General features: G+C 45.3%; 1 pseudogene; it reads right to left on the reverse strand.

Moving 5' to 3' along the window:
* Positions 1-15,692: 15,692 nt before the first annotated feature.
* Positions 15,693-15,826, reverse strand: LOC130043247 (uncharacterized; annotated as a pseudogene).
* Between the last annotated feature and the right edge of the window lie 7,842 nt (positions 15,827-23,668).

Below are 23,668 nucleotides of genomic sequence, written 5' to 3' on the forward strand. Positions count from 1 at the left end.
GATATTCCAAGCATAGCTCTTTTAATTCCTCTTTGGGAGACCCGAATAGCGTTCTCATCCTGTTTTCATAGGGCCCAGGTCTCTGAGGCGTATGTTAATGCAGGAAGAACAGTGGAATTGAAGAGATGTGCCCGGAGCCGGAGGTTCTTCGTCCTCTTAGCTATTTCTTCGACGTTCTTGAAGGCGTTCCAAGTCGCTCTCTTCCTCCTGCGCAGCTCGGGTGCCAGGTCATTTGTCATGTTGACTTCTTGACCTAAACCAGTAATAATCTGCCAAAACCAGTAATAATCTCAGGAAGAATCAAGTAGAAGAACAGGAAATAAATTAATTAGAGGTAAAAAATTTTAATGGCTGTATTTCATAGCAGATTGAACAGAACCAACGAAAAGATGAGCGATCTGGAAAATACATGTGAAGAAAGGGAATGTATCTTAGAAAGGCAATTAAGATAGAGAAATTCTGCAGGAATGGAGGATGAAGCATGAACATTCGGCACATATTTAATCAGAGTTCCAAATGGGAAGTATAAAAGGGGGCCCCAAATATAGAATTTAAATTTAGTGTTTAAATTTGTAGATAAACAAATTCCATAATTGATTTAAAAAAGTATCAATCTTGTAGGCCTGAGAAATGGTACAGGGGGCAAGGCACTAGCCTTGCATATAATCCATGACTGTATTCCTGGTTCAAATCCCTGGCCCCACATGTGATCCCTTTATCACCACCAGGGGTCCCCCTGGGCACCTCTAGATGTTCCCCTTTGCCTCCACAACACACAAAAATAGACTAATCTTACCGGTAGCAAGCCCAGCATATTCAAAAACCTTGAGTAAAATAAATACATGCCTCTTTAAGCATATCCTATCAAAACAAACCCCAAAGATAAAATAGAGAACCATACAAACAACTGACGGAGAGAAATAGTTGTCCTCTGATATTGAAAGGTAACTTGTCCTACTTGAGCAATAATGGAAATGAGAGACAGCATATGAGAGCTTCTTTGAACAGAAGAACAGTAGCTGCTGAAGAGGAATTATGCATATCAAGAATGAGTGACAAGTACCCAGTGAAAGATGCATGGATCAAAAGATCTGGTCTATACAACTATGGAATATCACTCAGTTATAAGAAAAAAATTGTTTTTGTGCTTCAATCCAACATGAGTGGAACTTGAGGGAGTTATGCTAAGAGAAATCAGTCAGAGGAGAAAGAAATACTTTATGATTTCCCTCATGCGTAAAGGAAAAGCAAGGAAGAGATGGTCTAGTGTCTAGGGGAAACAAACCTTTAAGTTATGATGGTAGGATCGAACTTACAGTTAGTGATGGCTAGTGTGTGCATGCGTGTGTGTGTGTGTGTGTGTGTGTGTGTGTGTGTATTCCTGTGGACAAAGGTGGAAGAACATATGCACTTTGGTGGAGGGTGTGCTGTGCTCATGGTGCAGTAGGAAAACATAAGTACCCTTTGGAAGTCAGCATTACTTCAATAAAAGAAAAATAAGAGGGTGAAATGGAGACCTTCCTTTCTAGTAAACATAAGTGGGGAGAATTTAAGTACAGACCTTTTCAGAAAGAAAATTCTAAAAGTTTTGAAGCCAAGGAAATCTAGATGGAGCTCCTACAATTCAGCATTGGAATAATGATCAAGCAAAGAAGAAATCTGGGCGAAGAAACCTAATCAAGCACTTTTTTTCCTGCTTTTAAAAAGTATTACAGACATGTCAACTTTAAAAAGATAGCAAGAGCCATCAACAATCATGTATAAAAGTAGGGAAACAAGTTGAGTTTCCAAGAAGTCAGTATTATTTAGGAGCAAGGCAAAAGTGCTAAGTCCTGGATAAGCCAAGTAGGGATCATAACATTTCCTGGGGCTCTACTTAAGAAAAGTGAATGCTATGAACAAGAGCCAAACCAGGAGGGAGAAAACATCAAATCACAAGTCCTCAAGCTGAGGAAAGGCCAGAGTTAGATCCAATGAGGAAAAGACAAATAACTAGAATCTACAAAATCTATTGACATAAATCAACCCAAATGTAGAAATAATTGCTATCAGTGCACATTATCAAGTGTTTTAGTTAAAAGATTCAGAATCTCAGAGTGGATTGGAAAAGAAGCCCAGATTGACACTTTTTTTGAAAGCTAGCTCTGAACCATATTGAGGGACAGTGACTTGAACAAAGACTTCTCAGGTGTACAGATTGCTTGGCAGAAAAGCCCAGGGGAAGGTTACTGCCATAGCAAAGAGGAAAAAGCGAGGACAGCTAGGGTGATATAAACTAGAAGACCTTTGAGAGAAAAGCAAATATCAACTCCCAATGTTAAAGACACAACCACCAGTTTCACAACAAATATATCTGCAGAGAAAGTCCCAATAGACAGAAAGGAAGAGTGACAGCATCAAAGAAAGATGCGCCAACCCATTCTTATGTAAGAAGGGCTGGACACTATTCTCTTAGTAACTGGTAAGTCGCAGAAGATAAACTAGTCATCAGACAAATGGAACTGTATTGAAAAATCAGTACGGCACCAATACTATGGCTTAAGCCTTGGCACTGAACATTTTAACCTTGGTTCTAGGACAATTGTTTATTATTCTCGCATGTAAAACTGGAGTGACTAGTGAGCTACAATTGTAGATCTCGTGTATACCATAAAAGTTCTTATCATGGGAGTCTATATCAATGTCTGAGCCTTATGAAAATTTCATCATCTGTATTTAGTATGTTACTTTGTGAATAACAGTTTTCTATGTATTAGGTATTACTTTTTTTAATTGGAAAACAGATATACAGGATAATGCAGTCAATAGTTAAAGAATATGTATAATTTTTTCAACTATACATAGAATATGCAAAGTTGACAGGTGAGTAGATGAAAAACAAACCTCTCTTGGTCTGTATTCTATGACCATCATCTAAGTATTGCCATCGTGTAGCTATCTGCAGCAAAATTATATCTAAAATATTGCTACATACTTGGGCATTTAAACATGTAGTTCTAAATAAGTCATGCGTTGAAGTAGAAATTATAGAAGAAATTAGAAATGTTCAGAGCCGAATATAAAGAACAGTGAGCATTCCACAATCAATGCAGAGTGTGATGTGATAAATGTGATGCAGTAAGAACAATAATATCCGCAGACAACTTATCCTTTAAAGATTATTCTGTACAGGAAAATAGACTAAAGACTAACGAGCTTGCTCTCTCATTTAGATTAAAAATACATAGCAGAATAAAGTTCAACATTACAAAAAGGAATTTTAAAATAGTATGTTTATTTATTATTAATTTTTTTAAGCTAAGGGGGCTTAGAGGCCGCCCCCAGCGAGAGCCTTACCACATGGTCTGATGGTTCGGCGTGTAGGTGAGTGATGGGGTGTGACATGAGTCTGATGCTTTTGGGGCCCCCACGTGGCAGTGTCCCATGCTGGAATGGAGCAGATGGGCCCAGCACTATAACTTGGACCCTAGGGTAAGTTTTCCAGCCTTCTGAGCATCACCCCCAGCTCTGAAAGAATTTTCTATATTTTGGGGGATCATGAGTTGCTGGGGATGAAATGCAGGGCCTTGCACAGGCTAAGCATGCATTTTGCCATTTGAGTCAGATCTACGGCCCCTAAAAATGGATGTTTAAGGAAAATAAAAATATTACATGAAGGGAGTACAAAATAAAGGGTGTTAGGATGATCCTCCGATACACCTATGGGCTATGCTAGAGCACAACAGAGATTAATGGAGATGTTACTGGTGCCCGCTCGAGCAAATCGATGAACAATGAGATGACAAGTATATGAGTGATACTTTATTTAAACTCCAGAGTTTACAAAGGTGTTCATAATACAGTTGCACTGGGCATTCAGTTGGTCTAGGACCAATCCTACCGCCAGAGTGACTGGTACCTCCACCATTTCTCCATTTTTCCAACCAGCCCCCATCCCTGCCCCCTGGGCAGGCACAGATGAATTTATTTTATATTGCTTGTTCCGCCCACCTACGAGTTGGTCAGTCTTCTTTATCAAGACCCTGAAACATCAGTTTGAGGCTCTTAGTGTTCCTATAATGAGCAGACGCCATTGGGCTACACTAGCAAGTGACAGGGACGAATGGAGATGTTATTAGTGCCCGCTCGAGCAAATCGATGAGTAACAGGATGTCGAGTGATCAAGTGACATTGCTTGTTACAACTCAATAGCTAATGGAATTATCAAAAATACTAGTTAAAGAAAATTTGTGGAAATTATTAATTTCACTATTAAGTCTTTTGAGGGTTTACTAAGCTGTTTGTGGTCTACTCAGTAGTCTTCTATGTTATTTATTTATTTTTTATGGAGCTTAGTCAACTTCTCTGCTACTTTCCCATCTAATTTGGTGTGCTGCTACTAGACTACCAGCACTGTGGAATTTGGAGTTGTCCTGTGGACTCGTGCAAGGCTGTGCTCTCCAGAAATTCTAGGATCTATAGAAATGGGCTGATCAGTTGACTTGGTGGTAACTGTGGGATGTGGGTGTGGCTGCAGAATTATGGGGTGGATGGGAGGAGGCCTCAGAGTTCTCAACCTGAAAACCGGTTATACCTAGAATTTTCATTGGTTTGGCATTTCTGCAGAAATAAGTCAAGAAGCAGGGGACTTGGGCTATTGGCATGGGGCAGCTGTGGAATGTGAGTGTGACTGCAAGGCTTTAGCAAGATGGGGTCTTGGCTCATCCCTGTCCAGAGGGCACCCCAGAGTTTAGAAGACCAGGGTACCCATCAATTTTAGTGACTCGACTTGCATCTCTTCTGAGACGTATTTGTGAATCTCCACTAGCAAAACTTTTAGTGAAAGGGATAGTATTAGTAAGTTTGAAAGTTAGTAAGTCTATCTATTCATGAGAAAAATATAACAAAAAGGAATAGAAAGAAATTTCCTTTGTTTCCTTTCCAAAGTCTAGAGCGCATCCCCTTCTTACAGGGATTAAGATACCATATCTTAGGGCAGAAGAAATAGTACAATAAGGAGGGTTCTTGCCTTGCATTCAGCAGATCCTGGTTCAATTCTTGACATCCGTATGGTCCCTGAGTCTGCCAAGATAAATTTCTGAATACAGAGCCAGGAGTAACTCCTGAGAACTGCTAGATTTGGCCCCTAAACTCAGCCAAACCAAACCAAAACAAAACCCCCAAAGCCCCAAACACATATATCTTATCAGTCTGTGTCTACTTCAAGTCTAAGACAGAGACCCTCTGCCTCAGAACCCTGCCCAGTATCTGGGGGAACCTCAGGTCCCAGCTCAGACAATGCAACCAGCAAAGATGAAGTCCAAGGCACTAAGTTTCAAAAGGAAGCTTCAAATGCCCTCGAACCTCACGTGTTAATCAAAAGATTATTTATATTCAAAACTCCAAGTCCTCAAAGACAAGGAAACCCGGTATCGACAGAGGTACTTGGATCTAATCCTGAATGACTTCGTGAGGCAGAAGTTTATCATCCGCTCCAAGATCATCATGTATATAAGAAGTTTCTTGAATGAGCTTGGATTCGTAGAGGTGGGGGTGTGAGTTGCATGTTCATGAGATGCTCCCCTGCCTTCCCCATCCACGGCACATCCCGCGTCAGTGTCCTTTCGGCTCTGGGACGAGAACCCCTTCCTGTCGGGGTCACTGTCCAGCCTGGTTCAGTGCCATAATTAGGAAGACAGGAAGTAATGGACAGGCTAGAGGGTCATCTCAGTATGGTATCAGGTCATTTTGGGGTTTTGTAGGTTTTTGGGTATTTAAGTGTACTTGTGTTACAAGGAATTTTTTTCTTTTTTTGCTTTAAACAAAGACAGTCACTCAGGATGAAATTGCTACACACATACAGTACTTTCTAGAGCCTTTTGCTCAAATGTGTTTATAGGAGTCTAAGGCTACAACGCTTATTTTCCCTCTTGTTAATGCAGTCAACAAATCATAGAGGAAAATATATATGTATATATAATATATATAATATATGTGTATATACATATATTATACATATATAATATATACACATATATTATATATTATACATTATTATATATTATTATATATTAAAAGTAAAGGCCCTCCCGTTGATCTTCGATTTGCTCGAGCGGGCCCAGTAACGTCTCCATTGGAGACTTTGTTGTTACTGTGTTTGGCATATCGAATACATCACGGGGAGCTTGCCAGGCTCTGCCATGCGGGCGAGATACTCTCGGTAGCTTGCCGGGCTCTCCGAGAGGGGCGGAGGAATTGAACTCGGATCGGCCATGTTGGCTGCGTGCAAGGCAAACACCCTACCACTGTGCTATCGGGTAGGGCGTTCGCCTTACACGCGGCCAACATGGCTGACCCGAGTTCGATTCCTCCGCCCCTCTCGGAGAGCCCGGCAAGCTACCGAGAGTATTCGATATGCCACACACAGTAACTGACCTAATATTATATATTATATATAATATAGGTAAAAGGTAAAGGCCCTCCCGTTGATCGTCGATTTGCTCGAGCGGGCCCAGTAACGTCTCCATTGGAGACTTTGTTGTTACTGTGTCTGGCATATCGAATACTCTCGGTAGCTTGCCGGGCTCTCCGAGAGGGGCGGAGGAATCGAACTCGGGTCGGCCATGTTGGCCGCTTGTAAGGCGAACGCCCTACCCGCTGTGCTATCGCTCCAGCCCATATTATATTATACATTATTATATATTATATATTATACATATATAATATATGTATATATATACATATATTTCCCTCTATCTGGGAGATCCTGGCAAGCTACTCAGAGTATCCCACCCGCATGGGAGAGCCTGGCAAGCTACCTGTGGCGTATTCACAGTCACAGTCACAGTCCTCCCATTGTTCATCGATTTGCTCGAGCGGGCCCAGTAACGTCTCCATCGTGAGACCTGTTGTTACTGTGTTTGGCATATTGAATACATCACGGGTAGCTTGCCAGGCTTTGCCGTGTGAGCGAGATACTCTCGGTAGCTTGCCGGGCTCTCCAAGAGGGGTGGAGGAATCGAACTTGGGTCGGCCATGTTGGCTGCATACAATGCGAACGCCCTACTGCTGTGCTATCGCTCCACCCGTGGAGTATTCAATATGCCAAAAAATGTAACAATAACGGGTCTAATTCACCTGACCCTGAAAGAGTCTCCAATACAGCAGTGTTGGGAAAGACAAGTAAGAAGAGCCTGTTAAAATCTCAGGGCTGGGATGAATGGAGACATTACTGGCACCCGCTCAAGTAAATCGATAAACAATGGGATGACAGTGATACAGTGATACAGTGAAAACTCCAATATGTTTGCAGATGGATTGTGGGAGAGTTTAATAAGCTTCCCAACCCCCAAGTCAACCTACCACAATTGATTATATTTGTATACTTGACAGACAATCAATAAATAGTATAACAGATATTATATTAATCTCATCAAATACTGAAGGAATTTAGTCATCTAACAGATGATGTCCAAGTTTTATAAGAAGAAAATGGGAAAAAATTATTGTAAGACCTTGATGACCAAGATAGATCTCTGGGTTAGATAAAGTAGCCTTAATGACATGACAATTCTCCCAAATTGATCTACAGATTGTCTTTTATTTCACTGTCTTTCAAACACTATCCAAGTAGCCTTGGCTGCTACTTGGGTATGTGTGTGAGAATTGACAGACTGAATCTATAATCTATATGGAATTACAAATGTCAGGAAAAGGGAGCTTCTTCTGAATGAGAAGAACAAGATTTGTTGTCTGGTTTGTGCAGATGTCAATAATTACTCTAATGGTAGTAATTAAGACAATGTATATTGTTCCTGGGTTACACAAACCAACCAGTGAAACAAATGAAGAGTCAGAAATTTTGTTTGTGTTTGTGCAGTTTTTAAATCAAGTTTAATGTCAATCAATGCGAAAAAAATAGATTCCCATATGTATCAATGGGAAAAGAATGGATTTTAAAGTACTGATATAGAAGAATTCATTATTCACATTCAGTGTACTAGAACTCTCTCTCACAATATCACTGTCACTGTTATCCCTTTGTTCCTCGATTTACTTGAACAGGCGCCAGTAACGTGTCTATTCCTCCCAGCCCTGAGATTTTAGCAACCTCTCCTTACTTGTCTTTCTCAATGATTTGAGGCTCTTTCAGGTCAGGGGAATGAAACCTGTTATGGTTATTGTTTTTGGCATATCAAATATGCCACGGGGAGCTTGCCAGGCTCTGCCCGTGTAGGCAGGATACTCTCAGTAGCTTGCCGGGCTCTCCAAGACACATATATTTCTCTCTATGATTTGTTGCCTAATGTCTGAACCCTATTAAATATGGTGTGGTAATTATGGAAAATGGGTAGGAAGTGTCTTATGATGTGTCCAGAAAGTGGCCTGGGGCATGGCGGCAGTTGGGTGGTGAGGTTGGCTGCTGGGGCTGGGTCCCTTGGGGTGGGGAGGGCTCTCACCTGCCCCACTCTGGGGCGCCCCAACTGAAAACAGCCTGGCTCGGAATCATATATACACAATATACACTCACTAAAATTCCAGGTTAAAATACATATAAAAGGAAAAACAGTAAAAGTTTTCAAAGAAAATGCCATTTGAATGAATTTGTGTGAAGAAATATTTCTTAAACAGGCACAAAAGGCAAAGTTAGAAAAGATGACTCAATTTTTAAAAAGAGCAAAATAAAAGAAAAATAAAAACTTAAAAACTACATTTATAAAATAATTTAAAATGACAAGTAATCAAGACCCAAAAGGAACTCCTACAGCTGCTTAGCAAGACAAGTGTAAATGAACCCTTAAACAATTGGCAGAAGACCTTGAACAGGTATTTTACAGAACAGAAGTCAGGAAGCCAGACAGTGAGGAGACGACCAAGCTCACGGGTTTCAGAGAATGAGTGGAGTCAAACAGATCTACCATGAGCTACTCTTCATAACACCCAGCCAGACAAGTGACAGCATCTGGTGCTAAGAAATTGGAATAGTGACCAGGTGCAAAGGCAACTCATATTTTTTTCAGAGTATAAATGGGGAAATGGGTAAAATGTCTTTGCACAGCAATCTGCCTTGACCTGGTCTTTTGTTTTGCTTTTAGGCCGCAGGCAGAAATGCTCAGGGGTCACTCCTGGCTCTGCACTTGAAAATAACTTCTGGGTGCCGATATCTGAAGTCGGGGATTGACCCTGAGTCTGCCACATTCAAGTCAAACACCCAATCTGCTGTACTAACCCTCCATCCCCTGCCTTGCTCTGGGAACTCCAAAATGCTCAGTGTCTCTGCCCTGGTTCCTTCTCCAGTGGGACAATGCTTCAGCAATCATTTCCTATAAATCTACCTCAGCAAACACTGCAAGGAACCCAACCCACCAGGGGTAGACCACCTGAGCACTTCCTGGTCAAAACACACACACAGATTCGGGTTCTCCAGGGATTGTCTATAGAACACAAGGAAACATTATGAGGTGGATGGACCCCAGAAACAAAACAGGCTCCACAAAGGTGAAGCAGTCAAAACAACTGCAAAGAGATGCGTTGCCCAGAGTACCTTCTCAGCCAACCCCACCTACACAGACTTCAAAGGAGAGGCAAAAAGTACAGTCGAAATGACATCTGCACTTCTATGTTCATTGCTGCGCTATTCACAATAGCCAAAATCTGGAAAAAAAAAACGGAGTGCCTGAGAACAGATGACTGTTAAAGAAACTTTGGTACATCTACACAATGGAGTACTATGCAGATGTTAGAAAAGATGAAGTCATGAAATTTACATACAAATGGTACTACATGGAAAGTATCACACTAAGTGAAATGAGTCAGAAAGAGAGGGACAGACATAGAAAGATTGCATTCATCTGGGGAATATAAAGTATTAAAATAGGAGACTAACACCCAAGAATAGCTGAGATAAGTACCAGGAGGTTCACTCCATGGCTTGAAGGCCAGACGCACATGCTAGGGGAAAAGGCAGCTCAGATAAAGAAGGGAGCACCAAGTAAAGGGTGTTGGGAGGATCCTGTCAGGATGGGAGATGCATGGTGAAAGTAGACTATGGACCGAACATGATTGCCACTCAATGCCCCTTTTGCAAACCTCAGCACCCAGAAGGATAGAGAGAACAAAAGGGAATGCCCTGCCACAGAGGCAGGGTGGGATGGGGGGAATGGAGATGGGAGAGATACTGGGATCATTGGTGGTGGACAATGGGCACTAGTGGAGGGATGGGTACTCAATCATTGTATAACTGAAACCCAAGCAAAAAAACTTGTAAGTCCACAACTGTACCTCATGGTGTTTCACTAATAAAAATTGAAAAAAAAAAAAAGGTTAATTCAGTTACGCAAATGAGTAAAACTCCAGAGAGAAGAGGAGAAGGCCACAAAAAAAGAGAATGTTCCAGGTAGGGCTGGGGCTAGGGAGGATTCTTAAACCAGATCTTTACAGGGTGATTTGTTTTGTTTTCACCTCTCAGGTGACAATTTTCTTTTGATATATGTCTGGGGGAGAGGTGGGAGATCATTCAATACTTAAACTACAGAGTGGACGAGAGGACAACTAATGAGGTCAGTATTGTGAGTGGATGGAATGGCTGGATCCTAGAATTCTGAAATGCTTCTCTGGGGGGTCCAGGGGGTTCTAGGAACTCAGTTTTGTTGAGTCCAGGTGAGGGAGACTATCCTGATGTGGGCACAGAGGGGGAACTGGTGGTACTATATGGCGGGTGCATGTGTACCAACCAGAGGACATTGCACAGGGTGCCTGGGCAGTCTTGGAGATCATTCGCTGAGGCTGAAGGTCCCACAGGCGAGGCTTGGATGTTGGGGCACAGTTTTCCCCCAATGGTTCCCAAACACGTTGTGCACCAGATCTGGGCACACGTGAGGTGAAGGAATTACGGGTGCATGGAGAAACACCTTCCGGGAGCAGCTGATAACCTTTCCCCTTATTGACAAATGCACACATGTTTTATAAAGGGTCTCGGCTTACAAGAAAGTCCAATCACATGAAGTTTAACATGATTGGCCTATTACCTCTCCAACTCTGGTTTGTCCTGGTTCAATCCCAACCAAGATGCTGCAGTTAGTTGCTAAGCATATGTGACAGTTTCTATGTCTTGGGCTCATGTGACTAGGAGATCCAGTGAGGCTCAAGGCCAAACACGTGGTGCTGGTTGACACCTTGTTCTCGCCAACTTTGCCCAGATACTCCTACTTTCGAGGCTTTGCTTTTGGTCCACTTTGCAAGGTTGGGTCTTATCTGCTCCAGTGCCCGTCACCATACCCACACTTGGGTATAGATTTTCTGTCTGCCCACAGTTTCCCATGCACCACTGAGAGAGGAATGCCATAAACCTGCCCCATGTTGGGGATTAGAAAGAGCATGATGAGGTTCAAGGGTTCCAGAAGGAATGCAGTGAACTGGCAGGGGTCGCAGGATTGTCTAGCAGGAGTAGACAATCTGCTCTTTTCTTGCTGGGCTTGTGGTTGCTGCTGAGGATGGGCCCTTGCAGGGGGAGTCAAAGTGGGGGTCACGGGAGCACCCTGGAGGGCCAGTTTCCGGGAGCTCAGCCACGGATATCTGCAGGCCCACATCATGCTCCATGCAGGGGACTACTGAGTCTGCCAGCTATGAAGTTTGAATACTGTGCCAAGCGTCACAAGGCATACACAAAAGGTGGGTTCAGACCCTCTCGTGAGTGGTAGAGGATCTTAAATCTCTGGTCAGGTTATTGTTCGGGAGAATGGGTGGGTTGGAGTGTGGAGGGTAACTTGTAGGGCCCCTCAGGGTATGGGCAGGAGAGAAGCTTGCAGAAGGCCTTATGAGAGAAGGCTTTCCCCTCACCTCCACCCCAGGGTGGGCTCCCCCCCAACCCCGGGGAAGGGTGGCAAGAGCCCCGAAGCTGGTGCCTTTGACAAACTCTCTCCTTGTCCTCGTCTCAGAGCTGATTGTAAATGCAAAAAGGGAGAAGGGGGCAGCTTGGCGAGCTGAAAGGGGTGGTGGGGAGGAGGCCGAGCTCAGATCTTATCTGGACTCGGGGCTGTCATTGGAGCTGTTCAGAGCAGGTGCTTCAAAGCTTTCCGAATCCCCCTGAACGCGGGCCACGCCGGGCACACACAAAAAGCAGGCATGCATTATTCAGGGGGCATCACGGCACGCTCGTCAACGCCTTTGCAGCGGGCCGGCCCTCCTTCCCCAAAAGCCCATTGTTAGGAGTGATAAATAAACAGGATGGAAGACTTCATAGTCACTTCACTGCTGCCGTCAACCTCAGTCAAACAGGAAATCAGCTGCTCGCAAGAAGACGCAGTTCCGAGAGGCAGAGGGAATGTCATTGACCTAAATTCCAGGGCCCCAGCCAATACCCGCGCGCCTTGGCCGCCAGACGGGCAGGCAGAGAGACGCAGATGAGCTGCTTCTGTTACCTCTTCTCTCTTTCGGTGTTACGGGGTCTTCGTTATCGTGAGTATCTAGAGAGACCCTGAGACCTACTTCCCACGTGGCAGGCAGAGCCCCCCCCCCCCCGCCCCCCAGGTTGACTTAAAGGTGCAGAAAGGAAAGAAGGTGAGGTCAACTTCCTTTCAGCGGAAGCTGGTGTCACCGGCCCTCAAAGGAGCCAAGCACAGTGACAGTGGGGTCCAGACCTGCCTGTGGGGACCCAGCTGTTTACAGGGGGTTCTGCAGACTCCGGGGGGGGGGGGACCATAACAAGCAATGCCTCGCAGGCCCAGCTGCTACCGTGGGGAGTCCTTAGTGGGGTGCCTGCTTCTGTGGGCTCTTGATGTTCTTAGCCGCTGTTATCTGTCATCTAACAGGCCTCACTGTGCAATTGGTCGGTGGCGTTTTCTGCACCAAGAGGCTTGCAGCAGCCCCAGAGATGGGCCCAGGATGTGGGAGGGGGGGAGGGTGGTGTGTGAGAGCTCCCAGTTCTTTCCCCTGGCTGTGCTGCCCATGTTCCCAGCCCGCAGGGTCTCAGGGCATTTCCCTCCTCCCACCCCTCGCCAGCTGGGCACTGTTTGTGTGTTGCACTCCTACCTATGGGGATCCGTCAGGGTCTGAATACCAAAGACTCAGAGCTTAAGGATGCTGTAACTTCCATCTGTGACATGCACACTTCCCCATGAAAAAGGAAGAAGCAGCCCCAGCCCCACCCAGAAAGACTCAATAGGTAGAAGGACCTTCTGGAATGCTTCCTAGACATGCCAGAGAGGACACCCCCCCTCCCCGCCTTTCTTTTGCTTTTTGGGTCACACCCAGTGATGCTCGGGGGTTACTCCTAGTTCTGCACTCAGGAACTGCTCTTGGTAGTGCTCAGAGGACCAAATGGGATGCCGGGGATCGAATCTGGGTGGGCTACCAGCAAGGCAAATGCTCTACCCACTGTACTACTGCTCTGGTCCCAGAGGACCCCCTTGAGTTGAGGTATGCAAGGCAGGTTCCCTGGAAGAGGGGATGTGGGAACTCAGTTATAAAGGCACTTTGCTGCGCTTTATGTTTTGAGAGCAGAGGAACGATGTTGTGGTGAGAAGGTCTTTGGATTTGCTCGTGGGGCTGAGGGGAGGGAGGTGGTCTAGGGAGAATGATGAGTAACAGCTGCTGAAGACACTCCTTTGAGTGATTGAACGAAGCTGCCGAGTGGCACTAGGAACGCTTTGATGGTTTAGGAAGTGGAAGAGCAAGTTTTCGTGCAGGTGCTGCACAAAGACTTGACGTGAACTTCGGGACCCCTCAGCTCATCGGAGGCCATGCTGGATCTGATCCTGGGCCATCTGTCTTGGGCTGGATGCCAGGGCCTCTCTGCCATTCCTACTGGGCACCAGGATCCTCCCCTCCATCTGCCCCCAGGGGAGGAAGATTCTGGAAAAAATGTGGGAGTGGGCACATGGAGACTCCCATGGGAGGAGGAGGGAGATTCACCCACATTGGGCACCTCTTAGTCCTTTTCCCATCTCCCAGCTGTATCCTGGGGGTCACTCCGCCACTCAAGACCCTCCGGCCTTCTGCCATCGGGGGCAAGGAAGGTGTTAGATTTGATGATCTAAACCACCCTCAGGGACTTGGGTACGGATGTGGCCAGAAAACCCCAAGGGCGTGACCTTCCTTTACAGTGTTGGACTGAGTTAAGGAGCACCCATGTTGCTTCAGCCACTCGTTTTGGTTACTCCAAAACTCTAGTGCCAGGGTGGTTTTCTACAAGGCCCTTTGGCTTCCAGAAGGGTCTCTCCCTGACACATTGCCCAGAGGCAGCCTTTGGGTTAAAACCCAGGTCAGGGGCTTCCAGGGGATGTGGTGGCCTCCTGGGTATTCCCAGGGCTCGCAGGGCAGAGCTAAGACCTGGTGATCTCCGGTGCTCCCAGCATCTCCCAGAAGTGTGACTCAGGGAGGCAGATCACATGCAGTGATGTGCTCAGAGGTGACACAGTGCTGGTGATGCTGTGCCCAGTGTGTCTGGGTCTCCCTGTGCCTTAGTTTCCTCCCCTGAAAACCCAGAAAACAAGGATCCACCTTCCAGCTTCAGAGCAGAGGGAGAGCACCTACACTGACAGATGTCAGCCCCCTGCAGACCTCAGGGACTTTGCACATGAGTTTTTTTTTTTTTAACAAGATTTAATGTACATTTATTCTTAACATGTGGAACATATAAAGATTTTATACTGAATAAATGATATTCATTTAGCCAGAGGAAAAGGAGGAATTTGCATCAAGCTTTTTTTCTTTTTTTCTTTTTCTTTTTTTAAACTACATTATCTTGAAATACAAATGTGAATTCTCTTCACTGAAAAATCTTTGAAGTCTGAATGTTCTCCCATCTTTATCCCTACCTGAACCGGCACTCACTCACTCATTCTTTCCTGCCTCCTCTTCTCTGTTGCCTTCATTGCATTTCCTTTTTCTCCTCATTCCTGTTTCTTAGCAAGGGGCAGGGTGGGTCAGGGTCACCCCTGGATGTGCTTGGGGGCTTCTCCTGGCTCAGTGATCAGGGGTTATTTCAGTGATGCTCAGGGGACCAGGCAGTCAGGGATCTAACATGGGCCTCCTGTAGGCCAAGTAAACGCACCAACTGGTTGGAGTCTCTCTGACCTCACTTGACAACCCCCTCCCTTCCATGTCACTGTCACTGTCACTGTCCTCCCGTTGTTCATCGATTTGCTCGAGCGGGCCCAGTAACGTCTCCATTGGAGACTTTGTTGTTACTGTGCTTGGCATATCAAATATGTCACGGGTAGCTTGCCAGGCTCTGCAGTGCAGGCGAGATACTCTTGGTAGCTTGCCTGGCTCTCCCAGAGGGGCGGAGGAATCGAACTTGAGTTGGCCATGTTGGCTGCGTGCAAGGCAAATGCCCTACCACTGTGCTATCACTCCAGCCCTAATGATCTCTTCCAATTTTGTTTGTTTGCTTTAGTTTGGTTTGGGTTTGGGGATCACACTTGTTGCTGCCGAGGGCGGACTCTTGGATCTGTGTCCAGAGATCACTCCTGACAGGGCTTTGGGGACCATATTCAGTGCTGGGATCCAACCTGGGTCAGCCACATGGAGGGCAAGCGGCCCTACCCACTGTGCCATCTCTCGGGCCTCCTGTTCCATTCTTTTTTTTTCAATAAAGAGGTAAGCATTTATTTCTTGAGATTCTAAATTCTATTTCTTTTACGTTCCACAATCTCTCTATAGAATATGGGAGACTTAACTTCTGCCATTGCCAAGCAGAAATTTTCATCATTAGTGTCCGCACACCAGTTGTGTCCTAATAATCAAGAATGGCAGCATAATTGCACACCATTTCTATCAGAATTTAAGACTAACATGCAGGTATATTGGTCTCATATGCCAATCGCTGCTCCATTCTTAACATGGAGCTTGAGTGTCTTTTGGGAAACTCACCATCTCTTTAATCTCTTATGCTTGTTGTATAGATGTGTCCACACTGGCAGGTGAGGTGGTTGGCTTCTACCATATTCTTCGTGAAGCAGACAGTTAGGAAGGCCCCAATCTCTAGCAGATTAACTCACACCTCTGATTTTCTAATCCCCTCCCCCGCCCCGGGGGATGTGTGGGTGTAATAATCAGACTGGCCACAGCTTTGCCACATCCTTGGCAGCCTGTAGGATAACATTGTTTTGTCCTTCCTACATAGCCTCAGGTAGCTTAGGTTTATTGGGTACTCCCATTCCTCTGTGTTTATTTGTAAACTTTGTGCTCTGTTGACTTGTAAATATTGTTTTTCTCTTCTCAATAAGTCTTTTGCATAGTTTATTCAGAGCAATGTCCTTTTTGTATGGACACAAGAAGACAGTATATGCTATACTTTTGTAATGTGACTCTCAGTGTTATTTTCCTCCTGGGCATCTGTTCTCTCGACCTAAGCCTCAGTTGTCCTTACTTTCTAGTTCCCCCCCAAAGCCTCGTCCTGATGAGGAACTGGACGGACCCAGGGCAAGCAGTGAGCTCTGTGCTACCCTGGCATGGAGATGGGCCTGGCCAAAGTGCCATAATGCTTAACTATAAGTTAAAAGCTTGGTCATGGACAAATGCTGTCACGATCCAAAAAATAATAACTAGATTCGGACCCTGCTAGGGTTAGAAATGATTAATCTGGCCTGAGCGCTGTAGTCTGAGTCTGTGGCAAGATGTTCCCAGGAGAGCTGCCCTACAAGCCTCAATGTATCTCTTACTATGTCCATACAAAAATAACTAGTATTAAGATCTTGATAAGAGTTATTGGACTGAGGAAAGGAGGAAAACACCTTAAGAGGTATTTTGCCCTTGGGCAGTCAGGAAGGGCTTTGGAATACTTCTTAGGTGGTGTTTCCTTTGAACCTCCTGGGTCCTCAGGAAGGGCTTTCTTATGTTGATTTGGCGACCTGACTGGGTGCAGTGTCTGCCCAGAGTGCTGGGGAGTTGGAGAGACCAGAGCACTGGGGAGATGAGAGAGAGCAGAGGGGAGCAGGATGGAGTGTGGAGAAACTAGCAAGGGGGACCAGAAAGAGAAGGATGTAGAAGAAGAGTACAGGAACAGGCACGTGGAGAGAGAGAGCCCAGGCTGTGAGATGGAGCATGGAGAGATGAGTGGGAGAGACAGGAGGAGACGGGAATGAGGGGCAGTGTGAGACTAGAATGGGGGGCTCAGAGAGACTGAGGCAGACATGCGGGGAGAATGGAGAAAGAGGCATCTGATCAATCAACCACCTTGGCCCTCGTTTCCTCCTTCCATCTGGCCCATGGCCCGGGTCGCCCTGGCTGGGTGGGCAGCCTGAGGCCCCCCGATCCTGGGCGGCCAGGGGAAGAGCCATTGGGGCTTCCCTGGCCCCCCCTGGAGTTTTATACAGCAGCCCATCCCATTTCCTTTGCTTTATCCCACAGGCCCACAGAGGCGAAACCCCACCATTCTGAGTGGTGCCCCAGCAACGTTGCCCATGATTGTTTATTGCTGGGGTCAGCCATGGCCACTTCTTTCTCCTCCTCTGATGTCTGCCTCTGGGGGCATGCCTCTAGGCTGTTGAATTCTCTCTGTCCCTTTGACACTATTGATTCCCTCTGTTTAGGTTAATCACAAGATGTAAAATTGTTTTCAGCTCAAGTTTGCCATGTTTCTCACAAGAAAGCGGGCGTCGGTCCCATTAGACACACTGTTCGATGTAAGTACAGCGCCGCGCGGACTTATGGAGAACATCCATCTTATTATACGGTTACACGAGTTTGTGATTCTGTCCAAAGGGCGAGCTATCTCGAGAAGAGATGAGAAGTAATGGCCAGCTGCGCTGTCTGGTTCGAGTTTGCTGGGCTGTACTTCATGGGGAAAGCACATTTCAGACCTAGTTCTTCTAGTTTTAATTAAAAGAGAATGAATGAGTGGATTGTAAATGGCTATGCAGCACTTAGACACTAGTTGTGAGTGACTCCAACCAAGGGTTCATAATCCTGCCAACAAAGCCGGAACACGAACATCCAGACGCCCTCCTTCCTCCCCTACAGTTCCCAGAGACCGGTCTTTGCAGGTGATCAGAAGCCTGGCTGAGTCCCGACCCACACATTTTCTTTTCTCCGTTTTATTTGGTGGGGATGCTCAGGGGGTGCTCCTGTCTCAGTGCTCAGGGGTCAATCCGGGTGGTCCTTGGGGAACCATATGTGGGATCAAACCAGGGTTGGCTGCATGCAAGGTCAATGCAGTATCTCTGCCCCCTGGCACATTTCCACATATACACATATCAATAGGGTTTTTTTTTTAAATTTTTTTAATCATTGGAATCCAGGTCTGCATTTTCTTCCACAGCTGACTTTATCAGCAGATTTGAGAAACTTGCCAGGGCAGGTGTGCCCTCTTTTTCTTTCTCTAGAGGCACCCTCAGAGGGATGGGGAACAAGTTGGGCATACCATGGTGGGATCAAACTCAGAACTCAGAATCCCACCCCTGTCCCCCCAATCACGCGCGCACACACACACACACACACACACACACACACACACACACACTGTTGTACATAGGTGCAATCCCTTAAAATCGTCTTCCCGTGCAATCTGTCTTCTTTTTGGGTGCTCCCAGGTGATTATCTGGAGGTCTAGGGGACCCTCCTGGCAGACAATCCTTGGCTACAGTGGCCAGCAGTTCAGTGTGAGGGTTCAGATTGGTGCTGCTTGGGCCCCACAATACCACGGATTATCTGGGCCATCCCACAGGTGTTGGGGGCCTCCAGGCCTGCACCCAGAGATTCTCAGAGGACCATGTGGTATCGAGGATTGAACTGGGGTTTACCACATGCAAAGTGCCTTAACTGCTTTCTGATCGCTCCAGAACCCCCTGCCCTTGGTTGACGCTGTCTGGTCTTTTGTATCGCATGTGTGATTTCCTAAAGTCCATCTGGTCTGTGGACCCCTTTATTGTGGAGACATCCATGACACGGTACTGGAACACCTTTGTGTGCACCCATATGACACTCAGAACTGGTCCCAGAAGTGGGGTGCCAGGCACAAGCTCTACCAAGAGGCAAGTTTACTGCAATTCACCACCCCCCCCCCCCATTTGGACTGTGTGCCAGTGGTTCAAAATACCTGACCAGTTTGTGAAGGTGGTGTCGAGTGCCAGGCAGTGTTTGCATGGATGGGCCGTTGACCTGCCACAACTCCCCAGCAGACCTGGGCACTCTGCCCTTTTGTTGCTGTGGGTTCTCATGGCACCATCTGTAGTGTGGAGATCTAACAAAGGCACCCCCTGTACTATCTCTCTGGAATCAGGTTACCACAGTGAGCTGTGGGTGCCTTTTTGTCCCCCTCCAACACCCACGCGGGAGTAGGAGGTGTGGCCCATTTCTGTTTCATGGGTAGGAAAACTGATGAATCCACTTCCCTCCTTTCAAACAATTGGAAAGGAAAGAGATGTCAGTTTTTCCTGCAGAGCCCTCCACCCAGGATCGCCTTCTGAGCTGTCTTGTGCAGCCATGAGGGGTGGGAGTTGGGGTCACAGAGGCAGGGGCTGTGCAGGGATGTCCCCCACCTAAGGAATCTCACTCGGGCCCCAACTGCTAAGGAAGTGCTGGTAGGTATGAGAGAGAATGGGTGCTTTGGGGGTTTTGTTTGTTGGTTTGGAGGCCACACTAGGCAGTGTTCCTTACTTACTTCTGGCTTTGTGTTCGTTCACTCCTGACGTGACTTGGGGGACCATATGGTATGCCAGGGATCAAATGTGGTTGCCCCAAGCAAGGGAAGTGCCCTACCCATTGTACTATCTCTCTGGCTCCAAAAACTTGCTTGTGGGTTTGGACAAATCTGGAGTTGAAATTCGGTGTGGCTACCACGCACAGTGGTAGTTACAATGTTAGATTCCTGATGCCTGAATAGAGAACAGAAGACAGAGACTGTGTCTGGGGGCGGGTGGCGGGTGGCTAAGAGCAGAGAGGAGTGACGTCGTGGCTGAGAAGAGCAGCAGGTGAGAGAGCTGACCTTTGAGACAAACAAACCTCATCTTGTTCCATGTAGGGTGAAAGATGGGAAGTGGAAGCACCCCACCTGTAAATCAGCCTCTCTTTCTCTCTCCCACAGGTGAGCAGCCAGGCTGGGTGGCTGCTAAGTCATGCTTTTGTGGGAAATTTCTGTACCGACACACACAAGATGTCTTCCCTGGAAGAATGGAGTCCCTTCCTTCCTTCCTTCCTTCTAGTTGACAGACAACTAAATTCCTGGAGAAAATGACAAAGCGGCCTGCTAAGGAAAGTGACCCGCTCCACCCCCTGCCGACTTGGATCCGCTTCTCCACCTCCAACACAAAGACCTCAGCTTTGCTGAATTAAAAATAAAGACATAAGCCTGAAAACCCAAAGTGAATGGAACAGATTGTTGAACGTGACTTCCCCTTATCTGTACAACACATGCATAAGATAATGCCGTTGACATTTTTGTCAAGGAAATGAGATGCGGACCCTTAGCATCACGTTCGATGGCGGGCAGGGTGTGTGTGTGGGGAGGCACGGTGTGGCATGCGGAAGCCAAGCGTTGGGTGATAAGAGACTCCGTGGATCCCTTGCATGTTCTCAGCACCAAGGGAATAATTGAGCTCCTGGTACTTCTTGGTTAACCACTTGGAAGACACAGAATGATCTAGCCGGCCCTGAAAAAAAAAATGGGAATCATTGTGTAAGTCCCAGATTTAGTGCAAGGAAACATGAAGATGACCTTCTGCCTTTGTTTGTGTACCTAACGCAGGAAAGGGAAGAAGCTAAGATGCGAGGAAGACACAGTTGTTGGCTAAAACTCTAAGTTAAATTCCCCATTATGGGGGAAGGAACCTAAGAAAACACTAATGTCCATCTCTCAAGAATCCCCCGTTCTCTGAAAGTTGTCAGTACATTTCCCACCTACCTCTAAACTCTCTCGACAGCTGCAATTGCATGTTCTGTTATCAGGAGCTATTGGTGTGAGCCCCCATATCGGGCACATTTAAAGATAGTTCTTCCATTCTGTTCAATTGCTGAAGCGTGAAAATTAAGGGTCCAGGAGATGAAACACGATGGTTTCCAATCTTGGGCTATGGCACAGCAAGAGCAAATCAGAAACTAAAAATGAACAACATTCACACCAAGACACAGAGTGGCAAAGACTGAGAGGTAATTTCTAAGGCAACCGTTGAGAAGCCAGATGATCTGGAAAAGTGAATGATTAGGCTGACAACAGATTTCTTGTGTTCTTCACCAAGACCAGCGGACAGCAGAGAGTCAAATGGACATTCATCTCAATCCCCTGTTCCCCTTTCTATACACAGCCCAATGTTGGTTTAAGAGTGAAGATAGGCATTCCAGGGACAAAAAAGTCATAGTAAGGCTATCATTCAGGGACTCTTGCTAAAAGAATTTCCAGCAGATAGGCAGGTCAAAGCAGACATAAGAACTCAGGAGGAGGAGAGATGCAAAATTCAAAGCAAGGCAAAGAAATGGGTTAATAAATTACTATATGAATTTGCAACACATAACATTTATACTTCTCATGAACATGAGTTTGGATAGGTCTAGGGCCAATAATACTAACATGTCAGAAAACAATACTCTGAAAAAGAGAACAGGGAATGAGGTGTTCTATAGTCTTTGTGATAATTAAGAAAATAATCACATCCCAAAGATTTAGTGAAGAAAACTACCTAAGCCAAGAGACTAACAATTGGTAATAACAAATGCAACAAAAGAAAAAATGAAAGGGGTTAAAAAAAGAGTCAAGGAAAAACATACTAAATAAAAATATTGAATTTTATTTTCATCACTCACAATAAATTATAAGTAGAAATTTAGTAGTAATCAAAAGAGAAATATAGGTACTGGGGCAAATTTACTAATTTTCAAGCCACATAAATAAATATATTGACAAGGAGCCACCGAAAATAGAGGAATTAGAAAAATATACATCAAAAGTCAACAGCTTAAGTAGAAAACTCGAAGCTACAAATAGTGAGCTCAGGAAGATCATAGGATATAAAGCAAACAAAGAAATTAATTCTCTTTCTAAATACCTGCAATGCACTTGTGGACTCCCACTTTAAATCAAAACAACCATATTTTCATTCCCTTAAAACAAAATGCATATTTAAAAACTAATAAAATATGTACAAGACGTTTATACTGGATGTGACATAACATCAGTAAAATAAATCAAAGGCCCTCTAGATAAACGGGGGAGAAGATGTTATTTCTAGACTGGATGGCATAGTTTTCCACATTGCTGTGGTAGGTTTTGTGCAATTCATATCAAAATCCCAGTCTGGGTTTTCTCCTGAGGTAGACAATATTCAAAAGACCAGGGAACTTGAATATTCAATATTCAACTTTGAATATTGGTCATCTTCACGAATCACGAATCACGACCATCCTGTTATTCGTCGATTGCCTCGAGCAGGCCCCAGTAACATCTCCTTCATCCTAGCCCTGAGATTTTTAGGAAAGTGCTATATTCAAGGCTCTTTAGGAGAATGAGACCCATCATTGTTACTGGTATTTGGCATATTGGGTACACCACGGGGAGTTTGCCAGACTCTGCTGTGTGGGCAGGTTACATTCGGTAGCCTGCCAGTTTGTCCAAAGTAGGAATGAGATAATAAGATGTCTTCAGCTGCCGGAGCCCTGGTCGGGGTGGGAAGGAAAACTCAACCCGGTCCCCTCCAAGGGCCCCCGGCGATGACAGCCAGGCGTGGGGGCAAGAGACTCTGGTCATCTTAATTGGTCATCTTAATTCCCCAGAACTCAAAGGGAAGGGTAGAGGGATTAGAATAGCTGAAACAACTGTTAAAAATAAGAAGCTTGTAGGAGAAACAACCTGTTCAAGCGTTAGATAGATGGAGTGATCAAAACGGAGGCATTGGCAGAGCAAGAGGCACTTAGATCAATGGAATAACCAAAGAATTCATAAAACATGCAGGCGCAGTGCTCCTGACCAGGGTGCAAAAGGTCACTCAATGGAAGAAAGACAGCTTTGTCAATGAATGGTGATAGAGCCATCAGGAGTCCAAAGGCCAAATATCTTACATGAAAATTAAATTGAAAATAAAGGCAGACAAATGAAAAACCATAAAGAATAAACTTTTACACAAGCTAGAGCAAGGCAAAGAGATTTTTTCACATTAACCCTATTCTTTTTTTTAACTTGCAACAACAATTTATTTTTTATTATAATTTTAAAATTTTATTTATTTATTTATTTATTTTTATTAGCGAATCACCATGGGTTACAGTTACAACCTTATGAACTTTCGTGTTTGCATTACAATCATACAATGATCGTTTACCCATCCCTCCACCAGTGCCCCTTCTCCCCCACCAATGTTCCCAGCATCCATTCCACCCAGCCTCAGCAGCAGGGCATTCCCTTTTATTCTCTCTCCTTTACGGTTTGCAATAGAGGTACTGAGTGGCCATCGTGTTCAGTCTATAGTCTACTTTCGGCAGACATCTTTCAACCCGAATGGATACTCCCAATATCCTTTACTTGGTGATCTCTTCTCTGTCTGAGCTGCCTTTTCCCCCATCATGTGAAGCCAGTTTCCTCCTGGTCTTTATATCTACTACTCTTGGGTATTAGTCTCCCATTCTATTACTTTATTTATTTTTTTAATTTTTATTAGTAAACCACCATGAGGTACAGTTGTAGACTTGCAAATTTTTGCTTGGGTTTCAGTTATACAATGATCAAGTATCCATCCCTCCACCAGTTCCCATTCTCCACCAC

Source organism: Sorex fumeus, unplaced genomic scaffold (genome assembly GCF_029834395.1).
Source record: "Sorex fumeus unplaced genomic scaffold, SorFum_2.1 ptg000120l, whole genome shotgun sequence".
In the NCBI taxonomy this organism is placed as follows: Eukaryota; Metazoa; Chordata; class Mammalia; order Eulipotyphla; family Soricidae; genus Sorex; species Sorex fumeus.